This window comes from Camellia sinensis, chromosome 2, assembly GCF_055761805.1.
Source record: "Camellia sinensis isolate YWXY chromosome 2, ASM5576180v1, whole genome shotgun sequence".
Lineage (NCBI taxonomy): Eukaryota > Viridiplantae > Streptophyta > Magnoliopsida > Ericales > Theaceae > Camellia > Camellia sinensis.
The window spans coordinates 148,878,672-148,891,896 of NC_138962.1; positions in this window are offsets into that span (position 1 = coordinate 148,878,672).

The window sequence follows — 13,225 nt, forward strand, 5'->3', positions numbered from 1 at the left end:
AAAGCAAGGCCTAACAAGGCCTAAGAGGGAGTAAATCACTCCAAACGAAAAAGTGGCCTTAAGAAACTATTTTAAGCATGCAAAAAAAAAAAAATTTCTAGTTAAGAGCTAAGCTTAAAAATGTATGCAAGAAGGGCTAAAAGCTTAAGCAAAAAAGGGGAATTTAAAGGTCAAAGACTCACCCTTGAAGACCTTCTTTACAACTGCAACTCCAGCAGCCTCTTTGAGCTTAAACCAGTCCAAGAACACCAAAAACAACCCCTTAGCACCTCAGCAACCAAAGGATGGTGTTTGAGTGTGTGTTTGTGTGTTAAACTAAGACAAATCTACAATTTTGATGCACAAAAATGAAGAAATAAGGCAATATAGAGACAAAGCTATATCTATCTCTCTAATGGCAATTTTTTGAACCTAGAGGAGGGAGGAGGAGCCTCCCTCTTATAGAAGGAAAAAGGAAAAGCTTCTTGGAGAAGCTAAGCCTCAAAAAAATCCCTCCATGCATATATATAGAGGATAGCCCAAATGCCCTCTAGCTGTGCCAGCTGGAGGAAAATATCTCCAAAAAGGTGCCAAAAAGCAGCCGACCACTCCTGCTACTTAAAGTGGTCGGCCGACCACTTCAAGTGGTCTCCCAGAATAAAAACTGGTCATCCATAGGTGGGAGAAGTCCAGGGCATGAAAGCAAGCTAGTGGTGTGGTGGCCGACTAGAAAAGGTGGCCCAAAGACTAAGAAAGCCAGTTGTCCGACCAGAAAACTGGCTGGCAGAAGGAAAAGTGGTCTCCAAGGAGAAAAAGTGGTGTCCCACCCTTGTACCACCTTCCAAACAAGAAAAACAAGGTTTGTACAAAAAACAAACCAAAGCGGATGCAAGACGAGAGATCGGGAGGCAAAGCATGCGGCTGAAAGCCCCGAAAACTAGCTGATGAGCATCAAAAGTGGTATGCGACCACAAAAGTGGTCTCTCAGACCACAGTGTCCCCCTTGGTAGAGGCAACAAGGTGTGGTTCAAAAACCACACCAAACAGAGAACGTTAAGCGGTCCGAAGACAAGGCGCACGGCTGAAGGCTCCAAAAATCGAAAACTAATCTCCAAATGGGAAAAGTGGTCTACGACCACAAAAAATGATCTACAACCACAAAGAGATGGTCTACAAGACCTCTCCCTCCCTCCGAGAAGAGAAAACAAGATTCGGTCCGCAAACCAAGCCAAAGTACAAAGAGTTCAGAGGCCCGGAGGCAAGGCTCTTAGCCAAAACTCCGGAGACTCGAAACGAGCACAACATGCACCATCACCGATCGCTCAATCGATGACGTCTGAGTTTTAAAGTCGGTCAAAAATGCGGTGTCTACACCCGTAAAATGGCCGGAGCCTTAAAGGAACCTATGGACATTCTTAGAGCTAAGAATCAAGTCCAGACCAATGTTGCTAAGATAGGGCCATCATTTTTGAAGAAGGAGTTCTTCTGGTCGAATCTGGATGAGTTTTTAGGGGATTCAAAAGAGCCACTGAAGGCAGATGAGTAATTGGAACAGATAGTGAAGACGTTTGAGATACTTGGCATCGAGGAAGATGGGCTAAGAGTGACCTTAGCATCCTTCGAGCTAAACGGAGATACAGGTCAATGGCGAAAGTTTGTACGGGGACGCATTGAGAGAACTTGGAGGGCTTTTGTCAACGCCTTTAAGAATAAGTTTTTCTCTCCCACTGTTAAGGAGAAGTTGAGAGACCAATTTTTGAAGCTTAAGCAGCTTAACACACCGGTGGCTGAGCTTTAGGCTACTTGCACTAGTCTGTCGAGGTTTGCACCTGAGCTTGTAGCGACGGAGGAATGTCGTTGCTTGGATTTTGAGAAAAGGCTGAGGAACGGCCTTCTAATCAACATGGTCGCATCCATGTTTCGGGATTATGGTCGTCTTCTAGAGGCGGCAGATCACTTAGAGACCGTGATTCAGATCGAGGAGGAGAGGATGAAAGGCTCTAGATAGAGGAGTTAGGAGGTTTAGGGGGAGACTTGAGACAGTAAAAGGTATAGGGGTTCCAACCCACAACAGTCCTAGGGAGCTTAGTCTAAGTCCACTTTCCCGATACCGAGTTCTGGTTCTGGGAGAGGTGGTCAAGAAGGGATCACTTGTTTCAAGTGTGGTTAGGTCTGTAGTTTTCTCACAGAAGGGAGGAGGGCAACAGTCTGCACTGTCTTTAGCTCATTCTCAGAGCCAGAGTTAGGGGAGAGGATAGTCGCCTACCTGTTATCAATGTAGGCAGTTGGGGCACTTGAAGAGGTTTTGCCCTTCAGCAGGTGGCCAATTAGGGAGCCACTTCGGCTCAATCAGTGTATCAACCTTATGCTCTGAGGGGTGAGTAGGTAGAGCAGAGACCTACAGGGCATGCGTATGTTGTTACCACGCCAAATTTGTTACCACCACCTTTGGTAGTGATAGGTAACTTCTTGTTGTGTAAATCTATTACCAATGTATTGCTTAATGTTGATACATTTCATTCTTTCATTTCATCTGCATTCACATCAACATTGGGTTAGAAGTGGCTAGGTTAGCATCTCCACTCAGGGTAAAATAACTTATTGGTAGTGAGGTTGTATTGGACCAACGGTGTCGGGATTGTTAAATAGAGCTTGCCGGTCGTTGACTTCCTTTTGCTTTTGTGTTGATTGATATGTAGAGTTTTGATGTTATTTTGGGCATGGATTGGTTGTCATCCTATCGGGCCATTATTGATTGTTACCATCAGAGAGTTACGGTGTGCACCTTTTCTGGGGGACCAAGCTGATAGGGCTTTGTTGTTAGTGTGTGATCCATGTGGTCGGGGCTAGCTTAGTCTCTTTCTCACTACATTTTTGGGTGCTGAGAGTGATGGGGTCTGAATAGAGTTGCTGAGGGTAGTTTGCGAATGCCCCAGACGTCTTTTTCGAGGGTCTCACTAGTTTACCACCTCATCGTCAGTTGAGTTCTCTATTGACTTAGTGCCTGGCACGACACTGATTTTCATAGCACCATATAAATTTGCACCCACCGAGTTAGGTGAGTTAAAGATTCAACTCCAAGAATTGTTAGATAAGGGTTTTATCTGCCCTAGTACTTCATCTTGGAGAGCACCGGCTATATTTGCCAAGAAGAATGATGGTACGTTATAACTTTGTATAGATTACCGGAAGTTGAACTAGGTAATTGTTAAGAACAAGTACCCACTACCTCATATAGATGACTTGTTTAATCAGTTGAAGGAGTCTTTCTGTTTATCTAAGATAGACTTGAGATCGAGTTATCACCAGTTGAGAGTAAATGAGGAGGATATCCACAAGTCAGCATTCCATATGCGGTATAGCCATTATGAATTCCTAGTGATGCCTTTTAGGCTAACCAACGCATCAGCCCTATTTATGGATTTGATGAATCGAATCTTTTGTGAATTCCTAGACCGTTTTGTGGTTGTCTTCGTTGACGACATTTTTATTTACTCACCCTTTAACAAGGAACATAAGGAAGATTTGCGGGTTGTACATGAGTTGCTTAGAGCCCACAAGTTGTATGTTAAGTTCGGGAAGTGTGAGTTCTAGTTGAAGAAAGTGAAATTCTTAGGCCATGTGGTATCTGGGAAAGGGGTGACTATAGATTCTTTTAAGATTGAGGCAGTGCAAGATCGGGAACAACCTAAAAAAGCCTTTGAGATACGGAGTTTCTTGGGGTTAGCTGGGTATTACCGTCATTTCATGAAAGATTTCTCTAGACTACCCTCACCGTTGACTAGACTGACAAGGAAGGGAATTAAGATTGTGTGGAATAAAACTTGTGAGAAGTCATTTCAAGAGCTTAAGGTTAGACTTATCACTGTTCCAGTGTTGATTATTCCGGAGAGGGGTTTGGGTTATTCTGCATATTGTGATGCGTCTCGGAAAGGTTTAAGTTGTGTTTTGATGCAAGAGGGAAAGGTAGTAGCTTATGGCTCACAGTAGTTGAAAACATACGAGAGAAACTACCCTACTCATGACTTAGAAGTAGTAGATGTGATCTTTGCCTTGAAGATTTGGAGACATTATTTGCATAGTAAGAGGTTTGAGGTATTGTCCGATCACAAGAGTCTAAAGTATCTGTTTTCATAGAAGGATTCGAATCTGAGGTAGAGGAGGTGGATGGAGTTAATGAAGGACTACAACTTCGAGTTACACTATCATCCGGGGAAGGCCAATGTAGTGGCCGATGCTTTGAGTAGGAAAACCATTAGCAGTGTAGCTAGTATTGTTATTTGGGAATGGGAGATGTTGGGTGCTATTGGCGAGTTTGACTTGCATCTTAGAGAGTCCGTTGAGTCTACAGCCTTGTTTAGTATAGTTGCCCAAACTACACTTGTGAGCCGAGTTATAGAAGCACAACGGGATAATCATGAGGTAGAATTTATTAGGGAGAAGGTATCTAGTGGAAAGGTAGAGAAGGGCTTGAACGTGTATTATGACTCGTGTGTTAGATACCTTGACCGTCGTTTCGTGCCACAATCATGTAGTGAGGAGGTACTCCGAGAATTCCACTATTCGTACTTTGCGGTACACCCGAGAGTCACAAAGATGTATCATGACTTTAGTCGCCAGTTTTGGTGGAAGGAGATGAAGAGAAACATAGTCTTGTTTGTTTCAAGGTGCCTTACTTGTCAACAAGTAAAGGCCGAGCATTTGAGGCCAACGGGTTTGTTGTAACCCTTTCTTATAGCTAAGTGGAAATGGGAGCATGTCAGTATAGATTTTGTTGTGGGTCTTTCGAAGACTTGACGGGGTAATGATGTCATGTGGGTGATAGTTGATTGGTTAACCAAGTCAGCACACTTTGTACCTATGCGCACGAGTGACTCGATAGATTTTCTTGTCAACCTGTATGTTAGGGACATAGTGCGACTTCATAGGGTCCCTGTCACTATTGTTTTAGATAGAGATCTGCGTTTCACGACTCGATTGTGGCAGAGCCTACAGAATGCCTTGGGCACTAGATTGACATTTAGCACCACCTATCATCCTCAGACTGACAGGCAGTCAAAGCGTACTATTCAGATCTTAGCGGATATGCTTCAGGGTTGTGTTCTTGACTTTAAGAGGTCATGGGAGAGGCACTTGCCTTTAGTGGAGTTTGGCTATAACAATAGCTTTCAGGCGAGTATTGGCATCACACCTTTTGAGGCCTTGTATGGCCGACCATATAGATCTCCTATGTGTTCGACCGAGGTGGGTGACATACCTATGTTAGGTCCTGAGTTAGTTCAAGAAATGACGGAGAAGGTTACACTTATCTGTAAGAGGTTGGTTTTGGCTTACAGTTGTCAGAAGAGCTATACCAACCGTAGGAGGAGACCGTTATCATTTGAGGTAGAAGATCACGTCTTCTTGAAAATATCACCTAGACAGGGTTTGATGAGATTTGTGAAGAGCGGGAAGTTGTCTCCTAGATTTATCGGGCCTTTTGAGATCCTAGAGCGTATTGGGGAGGTAGCTTATCGTTTGGCCTTGCCGCCACAACTTTTCAAGGTTCATGACATGTTTCATATCTGTATGCTTCAAAAGTACGAGCCAGATCCATCACATGTGTTGGATTGGACCGAGTTAGAGGTAGATGAGGATACCTCATATGAGGAGAGACCGATTAGAGTCCTAAACACACAGGACCAAGTCTTGCGAGGCAAGACAATTCCATTGGTAAAGGTGTTTTGGAGACACCACGGGGTTGAGGAGGCGACTTGGGAACGTGAGGTGGAAGTCCATGAAAAGTATCCGAATCTTTTTGTTGATGTTTGAAATTTATATTGAGAATTTTGTTATGTTGGTTAAATGTAAAACATTGCACATGTTTTGAAAAAAGTGAATTGTATATATTCAATGTTGAAAACCTTGTCCATTGTTGCAACGAGATTGGATGACTGATGGATGGGTCATAATTATGAGAATGGTTGGATCATTGTTTTGTTGATTTAAATACAGTGGTTATTGTATTGATTTTAAAACAAAAAAATTTCGGGGATGAAATTCCATAAGGAGGGGAGGTTATAACGACTCCAGTTTAGACCCGGCCCATTGTAGACACCCCATTTTGACTGCCCTTAAGACTTGGGAACCTCATATTGAACACTCGATGATGAAATGTTACGTTGTGCAATCGTTTGATGATGAAATCGTTCGAACGACCATTCCTGCGGTCGAGCGATCTGCGCGTATATCAGTCTGAAGAGGGTCACTTTTGAGTCATTTTCACATCTCTCTCTCTCTCTCTGAAACACTCCAAAACCTAGATCTACTTACTCTCTCTCTAGAAACCCTCTCTAAAACTCAAATACATCTTGATCCGTTGATTTCTACACCATAGTCCATTTGATAAAAAGGTAGAGCTCACTTAGAGCTTCGTTTTGATCATAGCAAAGTTTGTGTTCGGCTTCATCAAGTTTCAACTATAGCGACCCCGGTCTTTTCTCTTTAAATTATTGTATCCGGACTTAGGTTCCGTGGATCCTGTCATTACTTATTGGTTGTCGTTGTCCTTTAATCTCTTTGTATTTGAAGTATAGGTTGGGTTGGGCGGGTCTGTTACAGGTTGGTTGATTTTAGATGCCAATAGGTGATGCCCAGATTTTGGCCTTTACGCTCGAGCGGAAGTTTTAACGCTCGAGCGGTCCCTTCGTTGTTGCTTCTCCGCTCGAGCGGTAATTTTGACGCTCGAGCGTGATTTTCCATCTCCTAGTATTTTGCTCTGCAGTTCTTCTGCTCGAGCGGTAGTTTTTACGCTCGAGCGTGATCCCTTGTTTTTGCTCCTCCGCTCGAGCGGTGAGTTTGACGTTCGAGCGGGTGCCAGCGCCTGCAAAACTTCTGGAAGGGTGCAATCGACGCTCGAGCGGCTTTCTTCACGCTCGAGCATGATTCTGTGTCTTACGCTCGAGCGAGGCTTTCTACGCTCGAGCGTAGAGTCGATTATATCAGTCCGTGATTTCACTTTTTGGATCACTTTTTGACCTACTTTTTCTTCATAACTTTTTAAAAACCGCCCCTAGAGTGTTTTTATCTCTCTCTCTCCCTCTACACACCTTCTCTCTTTCGATTGATCTACTTAGAGTGAGTTTCTACCTTAGATCCTTTATTAAAAAGTTAGAGTGGGTTGAGGGCTTCGTTTTAATCTGAGAAACTTGGGATTTGGAGCACGTTGGTCTTTGGTCTTCATCTCCATCTTCTCAATACGGGTTATTTTCTTCGAGGTAGGGATTTTCCTACTCCAATTTATATGTTTTGTTCTAAGTTTGGTATTTTGATAGGTTGGGGACACTTTGAAAATTTTGGGAACAAAACCTAGTTGAATTGCTAAATTGATTTGAGTAATTAATTTAAGGAAATTGGGGAATTTGGTTAAATCCATGAAATTGGGGAATTTATTGATTAAATGGTGTAGTTGGTTAATATAAATCACCCGCCTATTGAATTGTTGGTATATTTATTTTTCGAGTCTAGAAATAACTGTTTTGGGCTATCGGTGGAGGATAGTCGTGCTTGTTGTAGACATTGCATGCGGATTAGGGAAAATTGAAACTAATCAATTTGTTAAGTCATAAATTTAGACTATTGAATTAATACAGAAATTACATGTATTGATTGAGCATTGCATATGCATATTGTTTGGGAGGAGATAGGGGATGTACTCCACGGTTTAGGGGAAGATAGGGGATGGACCTCTAAACCGGATTATTGTTTGGGAGGAGATAGGGGATGGACTCCATTAGCACCATATTTATGTGTGCTTATTATATTGAAGTGTTTTTACATGATTATTGATACAACACTAAAATGTGTATCAAATGGGAAGTATGAAGTGTTTTGATATGAGCATGAGTCTCATTTGTTTTGTTGATATTGGAAGTAATGTGAATATGATATATAATTCACTGTTGTAAGTTTGGCCAGGTTCAGAGCCATGTTGATAATAATGGAAAGTGAAATATGTCTTAGACATTAGTGTCATGAGACTGTTTAATGATAAAATTGATTATCTTGGTTAACCATCTATTGAATGCTATAGCTTTATTCAATGCTTATATTTGGTTTAGTATTTTTCTACTAGGCTGTGGCTCACCCTTTATGGGAACATCATTTTCAGGTTCAGGTGATAAGCTACCTCCACGGACTTAGCCTGGAAGGATTTGATGTTTGGGATTTTGAAGACTTGTCTTTAGTTATATGTTTTACTTTGTTATTTTTTTTGAGATTTCATGTAAACATTCAAGCCTAGGGCTTAACTTGGATGAGTTAGTACTCATCCTTTTTGTGTCCAAGTGTTAGCTTGGAAAGATGTAAGCCCTTAGGGCATTTATTTTGATGTTGCAGGATGTTACATGTGATGTCTTTCAATAAGAATACTCTGATGAATAACCCAAATGATTCGTTTTCTTTTATAAATGCATGTTAATGTTATGGTTATTATGGGTTTATTTGAGGGCGTCACATCAACTTTGACCCTTTTTATGATTTTTAACTTAGTTATTTGCCTTTCTAAATAAGATAATGATTTGTGGATTTTTGGATCAAATCTAGGGTTTGATTTTGAAATTAAAAGAGGGGTTTTCAAATTGGGCTCTTGTATATGATTGTGGCTTTGTAAAAATGGTTGGGTTATGATAAATGATGGATTTTATCCGTGGAAATTGATTTTTAAAGAAAGGGGGTTTTTGCCCTAAATTGTGAGAATTTGATTTTTGTAAAGAGGAAATGGAATTGATGTTGGTTTTATGGGATTGGAACAATGATGATGTCAGTGGTGGAGTTGGATATGAATTATCATTCCTAATTGGAAATGTTGAAAAGTATATATGTGTTGGAAATTATTTCTCTGTTTAAAGATATCTGTTTTGGGCTATTAGTGGAAGATAACTATGATTGTTGTAGAAATTGCATGAGAGTTAGGTGAATTGGAATTATTTTATTATTCATTTGCATTGAGCGTTATAACATATTTAACACATTGAAAATGTTATTGTTTTGAAAAAAAATTGTGAATACCTTGATGAATCTGGGTAGAAGTGTAATTGTGGTATTATGTTGGCCTGTGTTTCCCTGGTGAAAATCCAAAACCCTCGCGGTTAGGTGTTGAGCCTTCCGGTTAATACCGGTAAAAATGACAAATTGATAGTGCTTGTAGCCTACTTGCAAACACGTCCTAAAGATCCCCAATGTTGTATCTGCTGCCCTGTTTTCTTTTGTAAATGAAATAAATTCATAAATTTGATATGTGAACTTGACATCGCATGGTTTTGGAAAGAGATATAAAAGGTTTCAACACGAACAATTCATATGCATTCACCTTATAATTCTGTTAAGATTCATACACTGTGTTAGAGCATCTTTACTAGGCTTTGGCTCACTCTATGTAGAAAACCATTTTCAGGTGCTGTTGACATGCTTCCGTTAAGGCAATAGCTAGGGGTGTGCGCGGTGCGGGTCGGTGCGGTTGGAGAGAAAAATAGAAACCGTATGGCGGGTGGCGGATTGATTAAAGTGTCACTAGAATTTGCCATTTTCCTTATCAAAAACCGGCGGTTCGGTTGGCAAATAATGGCGGATTTGCCTTGGCGGTTCGGGCGGATTGGCGGTTTATAAAAAATATAATTCAAATTACAAAACTTAAATCAAAGAGTAAAAAAAAGACGAGAGATACCGTGATGTTAAGCATCTTGGGAAATTTTCTTCTGATGCAGCAAGTGTAGCAACAACATGATAATATCAATGACTATGCCATCAGTTCATTACAAGCATCTGTGGAAGCTACAATGATCAAATATAATACATAAAATTCCCCTTGAGCAGTAATGTAATAATATATTCTAAGGTATAGAACAACAAGCAAATTTAAGTAAAAAAGAATTTTTAGAATCTTATAAAACATGATTTAATAGCGGTGCGGGTCGGTGCGGTTTGGAAGAAAAATAGAAACCGGCGGATTGATAAAAGTGTTACTAGAATTTGCCATTTTTCTTACCAAAAACCGGCGGTTCGATTGACAAATAATAACGAATTTGCCTTGGCGGTGCGGTTCGGTGCGGTTTTGGCGGTTTCAGCGGTTTCGGCGGTATTATGCACACCCCTAGCAATAGCTTTGGAGGACTGAGAGCCAAGAGCTTCTGTTTTCATTATTGTTGTATTTATTTTGTACAAGCCTATAACTATATTTGTATTAAGTTTAAACTTATTTTTGTTGTAACCAAGTACCGTCTTGGAAAATTGTAGCCAATAGGGCATTGTCATATCTGTTTACTCTTATTTTATATCTTGTACCAATGATACATGCTATAAATTCAGGATTAAAACTTATGAATGTATTAGTGTATGTATTACACTTTTGTAAAGAGATGGAATCTTATGAATGGAAGGACCTTATATTCAATCGTCTGTTATTAATTAATGTCTATTGTATGATGATCTTATTATAATATTTTCAAGACGTTACATGCCGCTGCTTGTCCTATACATGATCAGAGACACTAACACCACACTCGAAGATCAAGGCCTTGATTTCTCTCTCTTCCTAAAGTGAGGCCCCTGTTCAATCAAAATAGAATTTTTTTTTTTTAAATTGAATTGACTTCTTTACAAGTACAACTACCTTTAAAAGAAATAATAAATAATAAATAATCTTATTTTAACGGCATGACGTTAACTCAGCGTTTTCTAATTGCTGGTATAGTTTAATTTTTGAAGAACTAAGTTCTATAATAATTAATGATATTTTTTTATTAAATATTATTGTAAAATGTCATTAATTATTAATTTTTAACAATAGTTTAAAAATTTTATCACAGAAAATGTCATTAATTATAAGTTTTAGCAATAGTTTAAAAAAATTATAATAAAAAAATGTCACTAATTTTCTACTTTCAACGACTGTTGAAAAATTCGTCACAGAAAAACATCACTAGTTGTAAGCTTTAGTGACAATTTATAAAATCATGACAAAAAAAGTTGTTAATTGTCAATTTTTAGTAATATATGCAAAAAAAAATTACAAAAAATTATTTTTAATGATAATTTTACTATAACTTATTTTTATTAATGGAAATTAAGTCTAACTATTAAGACATGTTGATAATTTACCCTTAATTTTTTTAAAGTTTAAAAAATCTTGACAAATTTCATGACTTTTTGAAAAATGTTATAAAAAAAGGTCAGTATCCCGTTTTTCTTCTAGTTACTTCAATTAGATACGGCCCCCGCCCCCGCCCCCGCCCCCGCCCCCCACCCAAAAAAAAAAAAAAAAAAAAAAAAAAAAAAAAAAATTCTCTTTTAACTTTACATGTTTGTTGCCTTGCCTTTGCTCTTGGGCTATGAGAGTTTTTTGTTTGAAAAATTTATCCATAAGTCCTAGTTTTTGAAACGTTGAACCATTTAGTCCTAAAAGTTTTCTTATGCTCCATTTAGTCCCATTTTTACATCAACATGATGTGAATTATGTAAATGATCTGATGTTTCATTCTATAATTTCAAAATTTATTGAAATCTGATGAACATTAGATGTTTTTCATCCTATATTTTCAAACATCATTGAAATTTGATGAACATTAGATGTTTGAAATCCATTGTTTGTAACATGACTATGATGTTATTAACATTGTATCTGATGTTATTAACATTGTAATGGGACCTTTCAGTCTATAAGAAAACTTTTAGGACTAAACAGTGCATAAATTATTAATTTGGAATTTATTGGTGCATCCCCCTTTTTGTTTTAGTGCTCGGCTTTTGATTTGAATGCTTTACTTTGATGGCTTGGCCAACCATCTGGGTATACCAAAGGTAAAATCTAGGGGCGAGCGAGGTTCAATTTAAGTATAAACCAAGAACCAAGTTATTCTTACGAATTTTTAAAATTTGAAATTAAACAAAATCATAAAAATTTTGAACTAAATTAAACCAAACTGAACTAATTAAGGCCTAGTTTGGGAAGACTAAATAAGTGCACTTTTTTACTTTTTTTGTATTATGTGTAGAAAAAGTAGAGAGGAGATGTTGATTGATGTGACCTAAAAAAGATAAAAAGATGAAATAAGTGCATTTTTTTTTAGAGTAGCCAAGCTAGGCCTAAATGCAGTTTGGTTCTATTTGGAACAAGAATTTTTAGCAACATGCATCATTCAAAACGTGATTTCAAAATATTGATCACAACCTACACAAACACTAACAATATGTCATCATTCTTCAAACAAGAGCAGTTCAGATAATTGTTTAAAATTACTTATACCACTATATTGGAACACACTAGCAGGTGCATATAGTTAACTTGTGTGTGTATATATATATATATATGAAGTACTAATTGGTACTTGAATGTTTACAACAAATTATAAGAAAAATTGTTCAGAGATGCCACTTATTAATTATATTTTCAATTTTTTTTTTCATAATCAATAACTATAGATAATAATTTTTTGATTAATATTATGCACAATATCTTAAATATTTAATATAAAATTTCATTTTATATATATATATATATATATATTTTACAATTAACCTTGTGAAAGATTAGAATTGAAAATATGATATTACTTGTAACTAGTGTATTATAGACAATGCAAAATAATCTTATATGTCTTATGATAGATTATATAATAATATACAAATAATAGTGATACCACATCATTATCGATATATGGTGTCACTAATCAATAGTAAAATATCACATAGAAGGTTAATTTTACTTGTCAAATATAATTAACAATTCAATAATTTCACATTTTCATAGTAGGGTTAACTATGTTTACATATAAATGATGATATGGTATCACTATTGCACTAAATTGTTGTTACAAAATTTTCATACATAATAATGTGGCTTATTGTAGTTTTTTCAGTTTCAATCAAAACAACTACATTTTTGTAATTAAAAAAGAAATTTTTCTTTTAAGGTTCCTGATATTAAGATTTTATAAGATAAAAGATATATAATATTTTCATAATAGTTGGGGTCCCTCAACATTTTCACTGAGAAAATTCGGCACAAAGAAATTTCGAAAATTTATCTGATTTCACAGAGAAATTTCATCAAGCGACCTCAGCTAAGAAAAAGAGATATATATATATATTAGACTTCTACTATTTAAAATTAGAGAAGAATGTTTCACTAATTTTCTCATTAAAAAAATACTATTAAGAAATCATTTTAAATTTTATTTCTACATTAATTTTTTTATTTGTTAATTATTTT